Consider the following 15,413-nt stretch of genomic DNA (forward strand, 5'->3'; position numbering starts at 1 on the left):
TATAATACTGCCCCTATGTACAAGAATATAACTACTATAATACTGCCCCTATGTACAAGAATATAACTACTGTAATACTGCTCCTATGTACAAGAATATAACTGCTATAATACTGCCCCTATGTACAAGAATATAACTACTATAATACTGCCCCTATGTACAAGAATATAACTACTATAATACTGCCCCTATGTACAAGAATATAACTACTATAATACTGCCCCTATGTACAAGAATATAACTACTATAATACTGCTCCTATGTACAAGAATATAACTACTATAATACTGCCCCCTATGTACAAGAATATAACTACTGTAATACTGCCCCTATGTACAAGAATATAACTGCTATAATACTGCCCCTATGTACAAGAATATAACTACTATAATACTGCCCCTATGTACAAGAATATAACTACTATAATACTGCCCCCTATGTACAAGAATATAACTACTATAATACTGCTCCTATGTGTAAGTACATGTGTTATTGGTGATTTGTGTTGCTGTTTCTTCCTCCTTCTGTTCTTTTTGGGGTGTGGTGATAGTTTTTCTTGCCCCGCTGAGTGGATGCAGTAAACCTGCTCACAGCTGAGTTCCGTCTCAGTGGCAGCCGTCCAGGTTGATGTCAGGAGCTGGGGCTGTCGCTCCTGTCTGGTCTTGTCCTGGTTACAGTCAGGTAGTAGGTCTGTGACTCCTCGGTTCTTGCCGCTCCTGGATCACATTGGGATACCCTCCAGGACGGTGAGTAGGGGGATGTCGGCGTGGTGTGTATGGGACAGCGATCTGCTGTATATATATCATTGCTTCCACAAATAAGAGCAGGAAATGTCAGGAATATTGTCATAACTTCATATACCGTATCACACAGGATAGGATTAGATACAGTTCTGGTTTATGTATGGGCGCTGCACGGTACCACTTCATACTCGAAGGAAATGCAATTCACTATCCGCAAGAATCACCAATAAAAATGTATTTATGAAACATCCCAAGACAAAGAAAAAGAATTAAAAGTATTTAAAAAGTCACAATTGACTCAGACCAACCAGGGATTTTTGCTTTGAGATATTTAACAAATACCATTTTATTGCTGATCCCGGCTGTTGGCACAAACTTTATTCCATGTGATAACAGGCATACAAAAGGCATCATGTGCACTGACCTCAAAGAAGTTTAGGATGGAGGAGGCTGGTGGGGACGGGGAGATCCTCCCTTCTGTCTATAGAGAACAGGAATACTTCACTCAGCTGTGTATCTAATCCTAACTGGTGTGATACTGTCTGCTGAGCTGTGTATCTAATCCTATCCTGTGTGATACTGTCTGCTGAGCTGTGCATCTAATCCTCTCCTGTGTGATACTGACTGCTGAGCTGTGTATCTAATCCTCTCCTGTGTGATACTGTCTGCTGAGCCGTGTATCTAATCCTATCCTGTGTGATACTGTCTGCTGAGCTGTGTATCTAATCCTCTCCTGTGTGATACTGTCTGCTGAGCCGTGTATCTAATCCTATCCTGTGTGATACTGACTGCTGAGCTGTGTATCTAATCCTCTCCTGTGTGATACTGTCTGCTGAGCCGTGTATCTAATCCTATCCTGTGTGATACTGTCTGCTGAGCCGTGTATCTAATCCTAACTGGTGTGATACTGTCTGCTGAGCCGTGTATCTAATCCTCTCCTGTGTGATACTGCCTGCTGAGCTGTGCATCTAATCCTCTCCTGTGTGATACTGTCTGCTGAGCCGTGTATCTAATCCTATCCTGTGTGATACTGACTGCTGAGCCGTGTATCTAATCCTCTCCTGTGTGATACTGTCTGCTGAGCTGTGTATCTAATCCTATCCTGTGTGATACTGTCTGCTGAACCATGTATCTAATCCTCTCCTGTGTGATACTGTCTGCTGAGCCGTGTATCTAACCCTATCCTGTGTGATACTGTCTGCTGAGCCGTGTATCTAATCCTCTCCTGTGTGATACTGACTGCTGAGCTGTGTATCTAATCCTCTCCTGTGTGATACTGTCTGCTGAGCCGTGTATCTAATCCTCTCCTGTGTGATACTGTCTGCTGAGCCGTGTATCTAATCCTATCCTGTGTGATACTGTCTGCTGAGCCGTGTATCTAATCCTCTCCTGTGTGATACTGTCTGCTGAGCCGTGTATCTAATCCTCTCCTGTGTGATACTGTCTGCTGAGCCGTGTATCTAATCCTATCCTGTGTGATACTGACTGCTGAGCCGTGTATCTAATCCTCTCCTGTGTGATACTGTCTGCTGAGCCGTGTATCTAATCCTATCCTGTGTGATACTGTCTGCTGAGCCGTGTATCTAATCCTCTCCTGTGTGATACTGTCTGCTGAGCCGTGTATCTAATCCTCTCCTGTGTGATACCGTCTGCTGAGCTGTGTATCTAATCCTATCCTGTGTGATACTGTCTGCTGAACCGTGTATCTAATCCTCTCCTGTGTGATACTGTCTGCTGAGCCGTGTATCTAATCCTCTCCTGTGTGATATTGTCTGCTGAGCCGTGTATCTAATCCTCTCCTGTGTGATACTGTCTGCTGAGCCGTGTATCTGATCCTCTCCTGTGTGATACTGTCTGCTGAGCCGTGTATCTAATCCTCTCCTGTGTGATACTGTCTGCTGAGCAGTGTATCTAATCCTCTCCTGTGTGATACTGTCTGCTGAGCCGTGTATCTGATCCTCTCCTGTGTGATACTGTCTGCTGAGCCGTGTATCTAATCCTCTCCTGTGTGATACTGTCTGCTGAGCAGTGTATCTAATCCTATCCTGTGTGATACTGTCTGCTGAGCCGTGTATCTAATCCTCTCCTGTGTGATACTGTCTGCTGAGCTGTGTATCTAATCCTATCCTGTGTGATACTGTCTGCTGAGCCGTGTATCTGATCCTCTCCTGTGTGATACTGTCTGCTGAGCCGTGTATCTAATCCTCTCCTGTGTGATACTGTCTGCTGAGCAGTGTATCTAATCCTATCCTGTGTGATACTGTCTGCTGAGCCGTGTATCTAATCCTCTCCTGTGTGATACTGTCTGCTGAGCAGTGTATCTAATCCTCTCCTGTGTGATACTGTCTGCTGAGCCGTGTATCTAATCCCATCATGAGTGGTACCATCTCAGAACTACCTCCCCCATGGCGGACGGTCCCCTGAGACGTGGGACAGCTGGCTGTACGGCGCTGTGGCGCTGACGTCTGGCTGGGGAACCTGAGCTGTGGGTATTTGCGGGCAGACCCTGGACGTGTGGGGTGGGCGCCGGCGGTGTGATTGGTCACCCTGTATGCTGAGAATAGAAGAGGGCAGGCTCGGTGTCATTGATCGTGGACGGGCAGGAGGGCGGCTCGGGGCGGGCGTGCTTGGTGTCTGACACTGGCAGGTGCCGAGTCCACACGACACCGGGACAGAGCAGAATGGTCGGCGGCAGAGCCGGGGCCGCAGATAACGGACGCTGAGGTTGGTAAGTGGCCGCACGGAGCGCCTGCTGCTGCCAGTCTTGCCCTTCAATAAGCTTCTCCTCCCCCTACCCCATTAATCCCATCCCATGCCATAATAGAGGGGGCTTCGTATCCTGGTAACGGGGTCCGGCTGCACAATAGTCAGCAGAGGGGACAACACGAGGGGGTGAGCGGGACAGATAAAGACCCTTCCTGCTCACTGCCCCTTTGTTGTACTTCGCCTGCACAGACCCAGCTCTGCTATACCGTCATATAGAGGTTTACAGATAGCGGTACTGCCTTCATATAAACCACGAGTACGGGGGGATATTGAAGGGCCACTATCAGAAAGCTCTGACTACATTTCATCCGTCAGGTTTGTTTTGTATTTTCTTTTTAAGCCAAAACTCATTCAAAAAGTTCAGTTTTGTACTTTGTTCTCCAGCTGTGTACAAATAAAGCTTATTGAATAGAGCACAGGAAGTACAGATCACATGGGTCCCATGTCAGCCAATCAGCATTCAGTTTTCAATTGTTTTACAACAGTGTAGAAAGTGAAAGCAGCGATATGATTGGTCGTCTTCTCCTTTATGACTTTGATCTTAGGGGCCACAGATCCACTGTTTTTTTTACTTTATGGCTATTACTTAAAGGGCCAATTTATTAAGGTGTTTTTATACAACAATCTGAAAAAAAAATGTTGGCGTATATTGCGCAAATTTATTCAAAGTTGCACGGTTAAATGCAGAGACTGAAATCCGGTTCTGCGCCATCCTCTGGCCGTAGGTTTAATACATGGGCGTAAAGTAGTTTTGTTGGTCACACCGCTTCCGACAACCCATGTCCACTTTTACAACTTTTGATAAACTTTGTGCAAAAATTACAACTTTTTCAAGCTTAGTTTATGCCAAATAAGTGTTGTCAGCGGAGTGATAAACGTGGGCGGAGGGCACACAGATGACACATTGCGCCACTTTTGTGATTTTCCTTTGTTCCTGCAATCACCGGCTTCCTTTATTCATAAGGATTAATCCAAGGCCGGCGCGGGAACGGGCGCTATAATTGGGCTTCAGTTATTTTCGTCTGGGACATCTAGATCCCCAGAAAAATTCTATTATCTATGCAAAAATCTAACATCCATCACTAGAATCTCCGAGTCAAGTGGTGAAGTGCAGGAGGGAGGGTGTGAAGACCCGGGGTCTTCCGTGGGCGTAACACTACTCAGACAACACAGGGTGAGGGTAAAACAGCATGACAATACTTTATTGAACCACAAAGCGGACAATAAACACATAGAACAGTCCCAGCAAATACCCAAGATGGTGCAACATTACAGTCTCACCCTTCCTTCTCTGCCTGCCTGGGATCGAACAGCTGCGACTTTGGTGACTTCCATGGCTGACTGCCTCAACTAGTGGCCCCCCGCAGAGAGGAGGTAGCGGCAAGCTTAAGAAGCTAGCAGTCCATCAAGGAACAAGACTAGGAAATCCGAGGATCCCAATCTGGCTTCTCCGAATGTCTCCGTGGGTTGCAGGTGACCGGTGGGTCCCTCCTGGCAACCCCAAACAACATATCCATGGGCTCTCTGATGGTCAAATGGAGCAAATACGTATTTTTCCAGTCAGGGCCGATACCCTTAGACTAAAATCATGTAGAATTCAAATCTGTGTCTCTTTGGGTAATGCCATGCAATCCATCTATATTCCTGAAGGATGTCTCTCATTCTCCTTGTAAAGTCTTTGAGATGCTCTTTGATTCTGCTTCTCAAGTCAAACTGCTACAGAAACACCTGTCCCTTCTGATTCTCTGGGCTCAGCCTCCTGAATGGCAAAACTGCTCTCACCCTCCTACCTAATTAGCAGTGGGGAGAGGGGGCAGCTGCAGCTCATGAATATCAAGGCCGACTACAGTCTGATTTTAGGAAACCTAATGCAGGACATCCAGTAAGTCAGGGGCTGACATACTTTTGTGCAGTCACGGAGGGGCCCAAGAGGTAAGGGGCCACAACCATCTGCACAGCAGCTTCACATGAATGGGTCCATTGTGATGAGATATTGGACTGCACAGGGGCCCGTACACAGTCCTTCACAGGGGCCTCTTCTGTTATTATGTGTGTGTGTTGCGTTAGATCGCTCACTCAGCTGCACACAGAGGTAGACACAGGTACACTGTTTCTTTAAATCTTTTGTTGGTTTATTATAGTGTGGCATAAACCAACAGTTAGGCCATAAAAAATAAACACAGCCCACTGGGCAAAACAGGAAATCAATGCAAAATGGTAACACAAAGAACGCAGTCCTTGTAGCAGTGATCCGCCTGCTGAGAGCTCAGCAGCTCCACATGGTTCAGGAACAGACAGACACAAGCTCCCCTCTGGAGCTAGCTTCTCCAGACACTGCACACTCTGGGGTGGAGATATGGTGAATGGCCTCCCGCTCTGCACTGAAGCCATTCACATAAAACTGGCCCATTTAAATATGCCTGATTAACCCTCTCAACATGCAGGAGAAGACTTTCAGCTTCACATCACTGAAGCTAATAGCCTCAGTTCAACATATCTCCCCTCCGACACGCTGCCAGTGACTTTGTCACCGTGTATATTGAGTAGATCCTTTTACGTTTATTTTTTCGTAGTTTTTAATATGTGGGTTGTTCTGGGTGACAAAATTAGGGTGCATGCCGGAGGACACAGCTAGAGACTGTGTCCGATCAGTGAGACAGTGTCCTAAATTTATGACGAAACAACTGCAAAACTAAAATACATGCATTTAATAAAAAAAAGTGCCCCAAAGGCATCTAATCCTTTACGTACGAGTAATCTGATGTCTGATTTCTCAAAAATTTCAAGACCTCAGCTTGCTGCAAATGAATGGAGCCTTCAGTTGTTATATTGCAGTGGATGAGATGTGTCCTGGTGATGTGATGGGCACAGAGATGTCAGACTGGGCTGTAAGGAGTCCCGCACCCGTGTGTACACGGCCAGGACAGATCGTATCCTCTGCAGATGACATTGATTGACAGCAAGCAGGGATTCTTAAAACCGAGAGCCGTGCAGTTATGGATGATCGTATTAGAAAGAGTTGTGCTGTTACAAAACGGGCAGGGTGGGGGTTACACTCCTGCCCTGGAAGAAAGCGGGTGATCTCCCCGTCCTCACCAGCCGCGCACTGTACCACCAGGTGTTTCCCAATATAGAAAGTTAGTCAGTAACTGGCGGGGCGAGCGATGGGCGTAATAGTCTCTGTTACACCCTGAGAGTATTACGTTTCCTAACAAAGCATCGACCCTGAGTCAGGAGGGGGCTGGGAGCGTTATACATGTTATAGGTAACGTCTGTGACCAGGTGACGTCCACGACCATCTCTGACACAGCAGGATCCCGGCGGAGTGATGTAACCGGACTAGAAATATGTACACCAGCAATCACTGCCTGCCCTGCCCAGTCATCAACCATTTATACTGCACAGTGCCACTCCTCCTGTCCTGTATATACACTGCACAGTGCCACTCCTCCTGTCCTGTATATATACACTGCACAGTGCCACTCCTCCTGTCCTATATATACGCTGCACAGTACCACTCCTCCTGTCCTGTATATATACACTGCACAGTACCACTCCTCCTGTCCTGTATATATACACTGCACAGTACCACTCCTCCTGTCCTGTATATATACACTGCACAGTACCACTCCTCCTGTCCTGTATATATACACTGCACAGTACCACTCCTCCTGTCCTGTATATATACACTGCACAGTGCCACTCCTCCTGTCCTATATATACGCTGCACAGTACCACTCCTCCTGTCCTGTATATATACACTGCACAGTACCACTCCTCCTGTCCTGTATATATACACTGCACAGTACCACTCCTCCTGTATATATACACTGCACAGTGCCACTCCTCCTGTACTGTATATATACACTGCACAGTACCACTCCTCCTGTATATATACACTGCACAGTACCACTCCTCCTGTATATATACACTGCACAGTACCCCTCCTCCTGTCCTGTATATATACACTGCACAGTACCACTCCTCCTGTCCTGTATATATACACTGCACAGTACCACTCCTCCTGTCCTGTATATATACACTGCACAGTACCACTCCTCCTGTCCTGTATATATACACTGCACAGTACCACTCCTCCTGTCCTGTATATATACACTGCACAGTGCCACTCCTCCTGTCCTATATATACGCTGCACAGTACCACTCCTCCTGTCCTGTATATATACACTGCACAGTACCACTCCTCCTGTCCTGTATATATACACTGCACAGTACCACTCCTCCTGTATATATACACTGCACAGTGCCACTCCTCCTGTACTGTATATATACACTGCACAGTACCACTCCTCCTGTATATATACACTGCACAGTACCACTCCTCCTGTATATATACACTGCACAGTACCCCTCCTCCTGTCCTGTATATATACACTGCACAGTACCACTCCTCCTGTCCTGTATATATACACTGCACAGTACCACTCCTCCTGTCCTGTATATATACACTGCACAGTACCACTCCTCCTGTATATATACACTGCACAGTACCACTCCTCCTGTATATATACACTGCACAGTACCCCTCCTCCTGTCCTGTATATATACACTGCACAGTACCACTCCTCCTGTCCTGTATATATACACTGCACAGTACCACTCCTCCTGTCCTGTATATATACACTGCACAGTACCACTCCTCCTGTATACATACACTGCACAGTACCACTCCTCCTGTATATATACACTGCACAGTACCACTCCTCCTGTCCTGTATATATACACTGCACAGTACCACTCCTCCTGTCCTGTATATATACACTGCACAGTACCACTCCTCCTGTATACATACACTGCACAGTACCACTCCTCCTGTATATATACACTGCACAGTACCACTCCTCCTGTCCTGTATATATACACTGCACAGTACCACTCCTCCTGTCCTGTATATATACACTGCACAGTACCACTCCTCCTGTCCTGTATATATACACTGCACAGTGCCACTCCTCCTGTATATATACACTGCACAGTACAGCTCCTCCTGTATATATACACTGCACAGTACCACTCCTCCTGTATATATACACTGCACAGTACCACTCCTCCTGTCCTGTATATATACACTGCACAGTACCACTCCTCCTGTCCTGTATATATACACTGCACAGTACCACTCCTCCTGTCCTGTATATATACACTGCACAGCACCACTCCTCCTGTCCTGTATATATACGCTGCACAGTACCACTCCTCCTGTCCTGTATATATACGCTGCACAGTACCACTCCTCCTGTCCTGTATATATACACTGCACAGTACCACTCCTCCTGTCCTGTATATATACACTGCACAGTACCACTCCTCCTGTCCTGTATATATACACTGCACAGCACCACTCCTCCTGTCCTGTATATATACACTGCACAGTACCGCTCCTCCTGTCCTGTATATATACGCTGCACAGTACCGCTCCTCCTGTCCTGTATATATACGCTGCACAGTACCACTCCTCCTGTCCTGTATATATACACTGCACAGTACCACTTCTCCTGTATATATACACTGCACAGTACCACTCCTCCTGTATATATACACTGCACAGTACCACTCCTCCTGTCCTGTATATATACACTGCACAGTACCACTCCTCCTGTCCTGTATATATACACTGCACAGTACCACTCCTCCTATCCTGTATATATACACTGCACAGTACCACTCCTCCTGTCCTGTATATATACACTGCACAGTACCCCTCCTCCTGTACATATACACTGCACAGTACCACTCCTCCTGTCCTGTATATATACACTGCACAGTACCACTCCTCCTGTATATATACACTGCACAGTACCACTCCTCCTGTATATATACACTGCACAGTACCACTCCTCCTGTCCTGTATATATACACTGCACAGTACCACTCCTCCTGTATATATACACTGCACAGTACCACTCCTCCTGTCCTGTATATATACACTGCACAGTACCACACCTCCTGTCCTGTATATATACACTGCACACTACCACTCCTCCTGTATATATACACTGCACAGTACCACTCCTCCTGTATATATACACTGCACAGTACCACTCCTCCTGTCCTGTATATATACACTGCACAGTACCACACCTCCTGTCCTGTATATATACACTGCACAGTGCCACTCCTCCTGTATATATACACTGCACAGTACCACTCCTCCTGTCCTGTATATATACACTTCACAGTACCACTCCTCCTGTCCTGTATATATACACTGCACAGTACCACTCTTCCTGTATATATACACTGCACAGTACCACTCCTCCTGTCCTGTATATATACACTGCACAGTACCACTCCTCCTGTCCTGTATATATACACTGCACAGTACCACTCTTCCAGTATATATACACTGCACAGTACCACTCCTCCTGTATATATACAGTACATGACAGAACAATAATACATTACAGGGCACCAAACATAGGAACAAAACAAGACGACAAATCACAGAAAATAGAAACAAAATAAATCACCGCAGGAATATATATATATATATATATATATATATATATATATATATATATATATATATACAGGAAATAAATATTATAAAACCTATAAAACCCCCGGCCCAGCTTCATTCATACTACTATATACAATCCCACACAACGCTCACACCGTCCTATATACAAGATTATATACAATAAAACACTAAACCTAATATAACGTATATACAACCGGAAACTAACACTAACCTACTGGTCCCACTGCCTGACCTTACAGTCACCCCCTTACCGCACCTCATTCACACCACAGAAAACCAAAAATAACAATATATACAATAGTGACATGAACAATTTTAAACTTTTTTTTATTTTTTTTTTTTGTATATTTTTTTGATATATATATATATATATATATATATATATATATATATATATATATATATATAAAACACAGACCTACACTAACTATCCCGCCACCCCTGATCCAGCTCTGGCCACAAAGTTCAGGATTACTCCAAGCTAGGATCAGGCCCCAAAGTTTTTCCCCAGGCGGGGCCTGGACCAGGCCAGATCAGTCCTCTTATCACCGCTGATGAAGAACCCCCCCAAAACCCCCACCCAACCTAACTAAAAACCCCCTATTATACATTATATACAATATATACAGAACACAACCTACACACTCACCATCCAAGGCTCAAGTTCGATGCCGGCAAACCTTCTATTCAGGAGACAGAAATACAAAACAAAAATCTAGGGTGGAAAGACATCAGCCCACCACCAGGATATAGGAGTACTACCGGACTAAGGCACCCTGAAGGAAAAGCCCCTCCAGAGACGGGCCGCCCTCCGGGCACCCAGTCTTTCATACTCCAGAGAACGTACCTTCACCAGGTCACCTAGGATGTTCCTACAGACTTCATCTACATGGAGGATTTTACTCTGCGTCGAGACTAAAACTCGTGCGTTCCACGTGAAATACCTCACCACTGCGCTGACTATGAATAAAGTGTCTCGGTCCCTTCTCCCAAGGTCTCCGAACGCTCCATAGGCCCACCCGGCGTAGGACAGAGTAGCCAGCCGCAGCCAACCAATGGAAGCCCCCACCCTGTTGTACACCTCTGTATTAAAGGGACAATGAAGCAGGAAGTGCTCCATGCTTTCCAGCACGTTAGCACAAGCCTCACGGGGGCAATTCCTGTCCTCGGAGCTCCTGTACTTCAAATTGTCCCACACATACAGCTTACCATGGAAACAGCGCCAAGTCAAGTCCCAGTACTTCTCGGGGATCCTGCTAGAATTTAACAAACTCAACCCAACCTCCAGATCGCGACTTGGGCAGTCTTTGAGGGCCAATGGACTCTGAAAATGAGAAAGCAAGACCCTCATATCGAGGATTTTCCTCGGGAGGGACCTCACCTCCCACATTCCCAGACCCCACCGGCGGATCATTTTCAGAACCGGGCTAACATAAGCCGGGAGATGCCCATGTGGTGTGCGAAGATCCTTCAATCTTCCCCCTGTCTCCCATTCCTGGAAGAAAGGCTGAAACCATCCCTTGCAGGAGAATACCCACGGAGGAGCCCTCTCTTTCCAGAGGTTTGCCACGTTCACTTTCAAGAAGGTGTTCACTAGGAACACCACGGGGTTCACCATATTCAAACCCCCTAGTCTCCTCGTGCGGTAAGTGACCTCCCGCTTGACTAGGTTCAGTCTGTTCCCCCATAACATCTGGAAGAACAGACTGTAGACCCGTGTCCAGAGAGGCTCTGGCAAGACACAGACGCTGCCCAGGTAGATTAGCAAGGGGAGCAGGAAAGCTTTGCACAGGCCAACCCTTTCCCTCAGGGTCAAAGACCAACCCCTCCATTGGTCCACTCTTTGGGCGACACCTTCGATTCTGCCTTCCCAGTTTTTCATGGGGTAATCACCCTGGCCGAATTCGATGCCCAGGACTTTGGCATGTTCTTGGGGTTCGGGGAGGGTGTCCGGAAGATCAAACCCGGGATCTCCGCCTCCCAGCCAGAGACTCTCACACTTATCCTGGTTGACCTTGGACCCGGATGCCTCCGAGTAGCGCTCCACTTCTGACATCACCACTACTGCCTCCTCTTGTGAAGAAACAAAGACAGTGACATCGTCCGCATAGGCCACTACCCCCAGGATAGCCTCCGGCGCCGCCCCACCCATCCTCACCCCCGCCAATCATCCACAATCGATCCTTCTGAGGAAGGGATCGATCGCAAACGCGAAAAGCAAAGGGCTAAGAGGACAGCCCTGACGGACACCTGATCCTACCCCGAAAGGTCGTCCAATCCACCCATTCACCAGAGGGAAAGTCTCAGCCCCTGCATACAAGGTCTTAAGCCAGTCCACAAACCCTCCAGGCAGACCATACCTCAAAAGAGTGGACCAGAGGTACTCGTGGTTAACCCGATCAAAGGCTTTTGCCTGATCCAGGGTCAGCAAGAACCCCTTCCAGAGGCCCGCCCTGCCTTGCTCCACGGCCTCTCGGACACCTAGAACAGCACTAAAAGTGCTACGGCCAGGAACGCAACAGTGCTGAACCTCCGAAAGGAGCCGGAGTGCAAACTTCACCAGCCTGTTGAAAAGTATCTTAGCCAAAATCTTCCTGTCCACATTGAGAAGTGCCATGGGACGCCAGTTCTCAATGCGTGACGGATCCTTACCCTTTGACAAAATGATCAAAGCTGACCTCCTTAATGATCTCGGCAGAGTGCCCGAGGAGAGACACTCATTAAACACCTGAGTCAAGAGGGGGACCAAAGAGTCCCTAAAGGTCCTAAAGAACTCGGATGTTAAGCCATCCGGACCTGGCGACTTTTTGGGCCTAAGCCCATCGATTGCCAGTCTCACTTCCTCTTCTTTGATCGCTTTTTTGTTACCATTCATATTATCCGTCATCAATTTTCCTCCTGCGGCCACGTCCAGGGAGGTTGGCTACAGTCCCATGGATCTTACATTTCTGAATAATATGTACAACTGTAGTCACAGGAACATCAAGCTGCTTGGAGATGGTCTTATAACCTTTACCTGTAACATGCTTGTCTATAATATTCTTTCTAATCTCCTGAGACAACTCTTTCCTTTGCTTCCTCTGGTCCATGTTGAGTGTGGTACACACCATGTCACCAAACAGCACAGTGAGTATCTGTGTGTACACTGCACAGTACCACTTCTTCTGTCCTGTATACAGGGTGTAATTCTCAGTATCTGTATATTCTTACACTAGTGTATAAAAAAAAATCGGTCCCATTGTCATCCGTATCGTTTACCTATTGTCATGCAAGTGCAATGCGAGTGTGCGATTATTTTCTCACCTTGGATCCATATGTGATCCGTATGACATTTATCTGCAATGCGTTTTTAGCATCATCTTTTAGATACTACAATTCTCGATGTAAACTTAAAAGCTAGTTGACAAAGATAATAAAGCAATCATATATAAAGAGATAGATGATGGAAAGATATTAAATATATAATAGATAGAATAGATATCCTGCAGATATGTAATTTCACAACCCCCCTATTATAAAATTGCCTTTTATGTGGAATTTATTCTGCAGATTTGCTTGTTTAACCTAATAAATATATAATACATGTAAAAAATGTTGCGGGGTTCCCCCTATTTTATAAAACCAGCAAAGGTAAAGCAGACAGCTCTGAGCTGATATTATCAGGCTGGGAAGGTCAATAGTTTTTGGGCCATTCCCAGTCTAAAAATACCAGCCATCAGCTGCCCCAGAAGTGGCACAACACATGAGATGCTCCAAGTCTGGTACTTTGCCTTCACTCATCCCGATTGCCCTGGTGCAGTGGCAATCGGGGTAATGGCAAACAATTACCCTTGTAATTGTTCATTTTCTAGAACAATTACAAGGGTGCCAACACTTTCGGCCATGACTGTATATCTCAATACTCTGTATCCCGTGTGCTTACAGTCCATATTACATTGTTGCAGGCCGTGGTTCTGTTTTTGTGCAGATGATACTTCTGGAGCTACAATCCCCTCATACATGACGGCAGAGTAACCCCAGTGATATGGGACATATTGTGCCGGTCTGGGTTGGGGTCTGCACTTAGGACAATCTGTCAGTCTCATGTATTTGGTAATTTTCTATAATTATCACTTTATTTACTTTTGGGGGTTTATATCAGCTGCGAATTGTCCAAAAACACAGTTGACATCAAGCCCTGGTGTTAGTAATGGAAAGGTGTCTATCAGACACCCCCATTACTAACCCAGTTCTAAAAAGTAAAAAACACACACACAAATATAGTTTGTTTTAAAAAACACTCCCTCGACACTTTCCCTGGTTCACCAATTTATAAAAAAAAAAAAAAAACATCCAGGTGAGACGTAGTTCAGGGAATCCGACGTAGTCCACAAATGGAAACCTAAAAAAAAAACATAAAAAGAGAAATATAAACAAGACACTGTCCCTCATTCAACAATTTATTAAAAGACAAGGTCCCACGCAGGTCCGACATAGTCCATTGCTTCCCATGACGTTCCCCAATTCTGCCGCCTCGTTCTGAGGCTCCATAGGCTTTGAGCAGCTGTCACTCCCAGCTCACAGTACTCTCCACAGACCCAGCGACTGTGAAGGTTACTGCTCTTCACATTCGCCGGGTCTATCTAGCTATCAATAAATCATTTTTGTTGTTTTTTTTTTGGTTGCCAGGCTGGTTCTGGCTGTGAACTTCATGTGCTTGGCTGATACAGTTTCCTGATTCTTTTGAGATGTGAGTATAAAAATTAAACGCCATACAGATGGTCCGTGTCCCATCCGTTTTTTTTCTCGCACCCATAGACCAACGTTGTCCAAAGGCAAGGGATAGGGGATACCCATGTATTTATGTCAAGAAACCAAGGTAAAAGAGTTGGGAGACTACATTCAATTACACACGACCTTCTTTCACTTTTTTTGTCCTTTTCAGCAGTGGTTAGAGCCAAGTTACTTGACAGATAGAAAACTGAGGACAGTGGACTCCTCTTAGTTAGCACATCACTGCTCCCACTCTCTCCATAGACGGGCATCTTGAGACAGTATAATCACTCTGCTATGACCTCTTTCACTCTGATGTGGTTATTATACCAACATCCACATTCACTTACACATGCATATCCAAAGACATTAGTGACAATTAGCAGCTGTTTCAGGTTCTTAAGACTTGTACTTACAACAGTAAAGAGACGTAGTGAGATCAGAGGAGGGAGATCCAATGAGTGAAAAAGCTTCTCACCATGTTAATGGGCCCATTTCTGGTCTCCAGTCTTCAACTCCCATCTTGATTCTGTTTATTATCGCTTTCAAGTCCCGGGTTTCGGCACCAAATTTTGTGGACTAAAAATCAACATGATAAACAGCTGTTCTAAATTAAAAGATTATGTAATGCCTAAGAGGAACCTGACAAC

General features: G+C 45.8%; 1 protein-coding gene across 3 annotated transcripts in view; it reads left to right on the forward strand.

The window, feature by feature from the left end:
• Window positions 1–568: 568 nt before the first annotated feature.
• The window catches only part of ARHGEF10L (Rho guanine nucleotide exchange factor 10 like), a 111,706-nt gene continuing 96,861 nt past the window's right edge, over window positions 569–15,413 (forward strand). The window contains exon 1 of one of the 3 annotated variants that reach the window (XM_073656159.1): window positions 569–746. The gene's annotated coding sequence lies outside the window, so the exon portion shown is untranslated. Of the gene's footprint in view, window positions 747–3,276; window positions 3,472–15,413 lie in introns of those variants that run through there. The other 2 variants (XM_073656160.1, XM_073656161.1) reach the window with 2 other exon arrangements.

This window comes from Phyllobates terribilis, unplaced genomic scaffold, assembly GCF_046119375.1.
Source record: "Phyllobates terribilis strain yellow unplaced genomic scaffold, ASM4611937v1 Scaffold_12__6_contigs__length_324123572, whole genome shotgun sequence".
NCBI lineage: Eukaryota > Metazoa > Chordata > Amphibia > Anura > Dendrobatidae > Phyllobates > Phyllobates terribilis.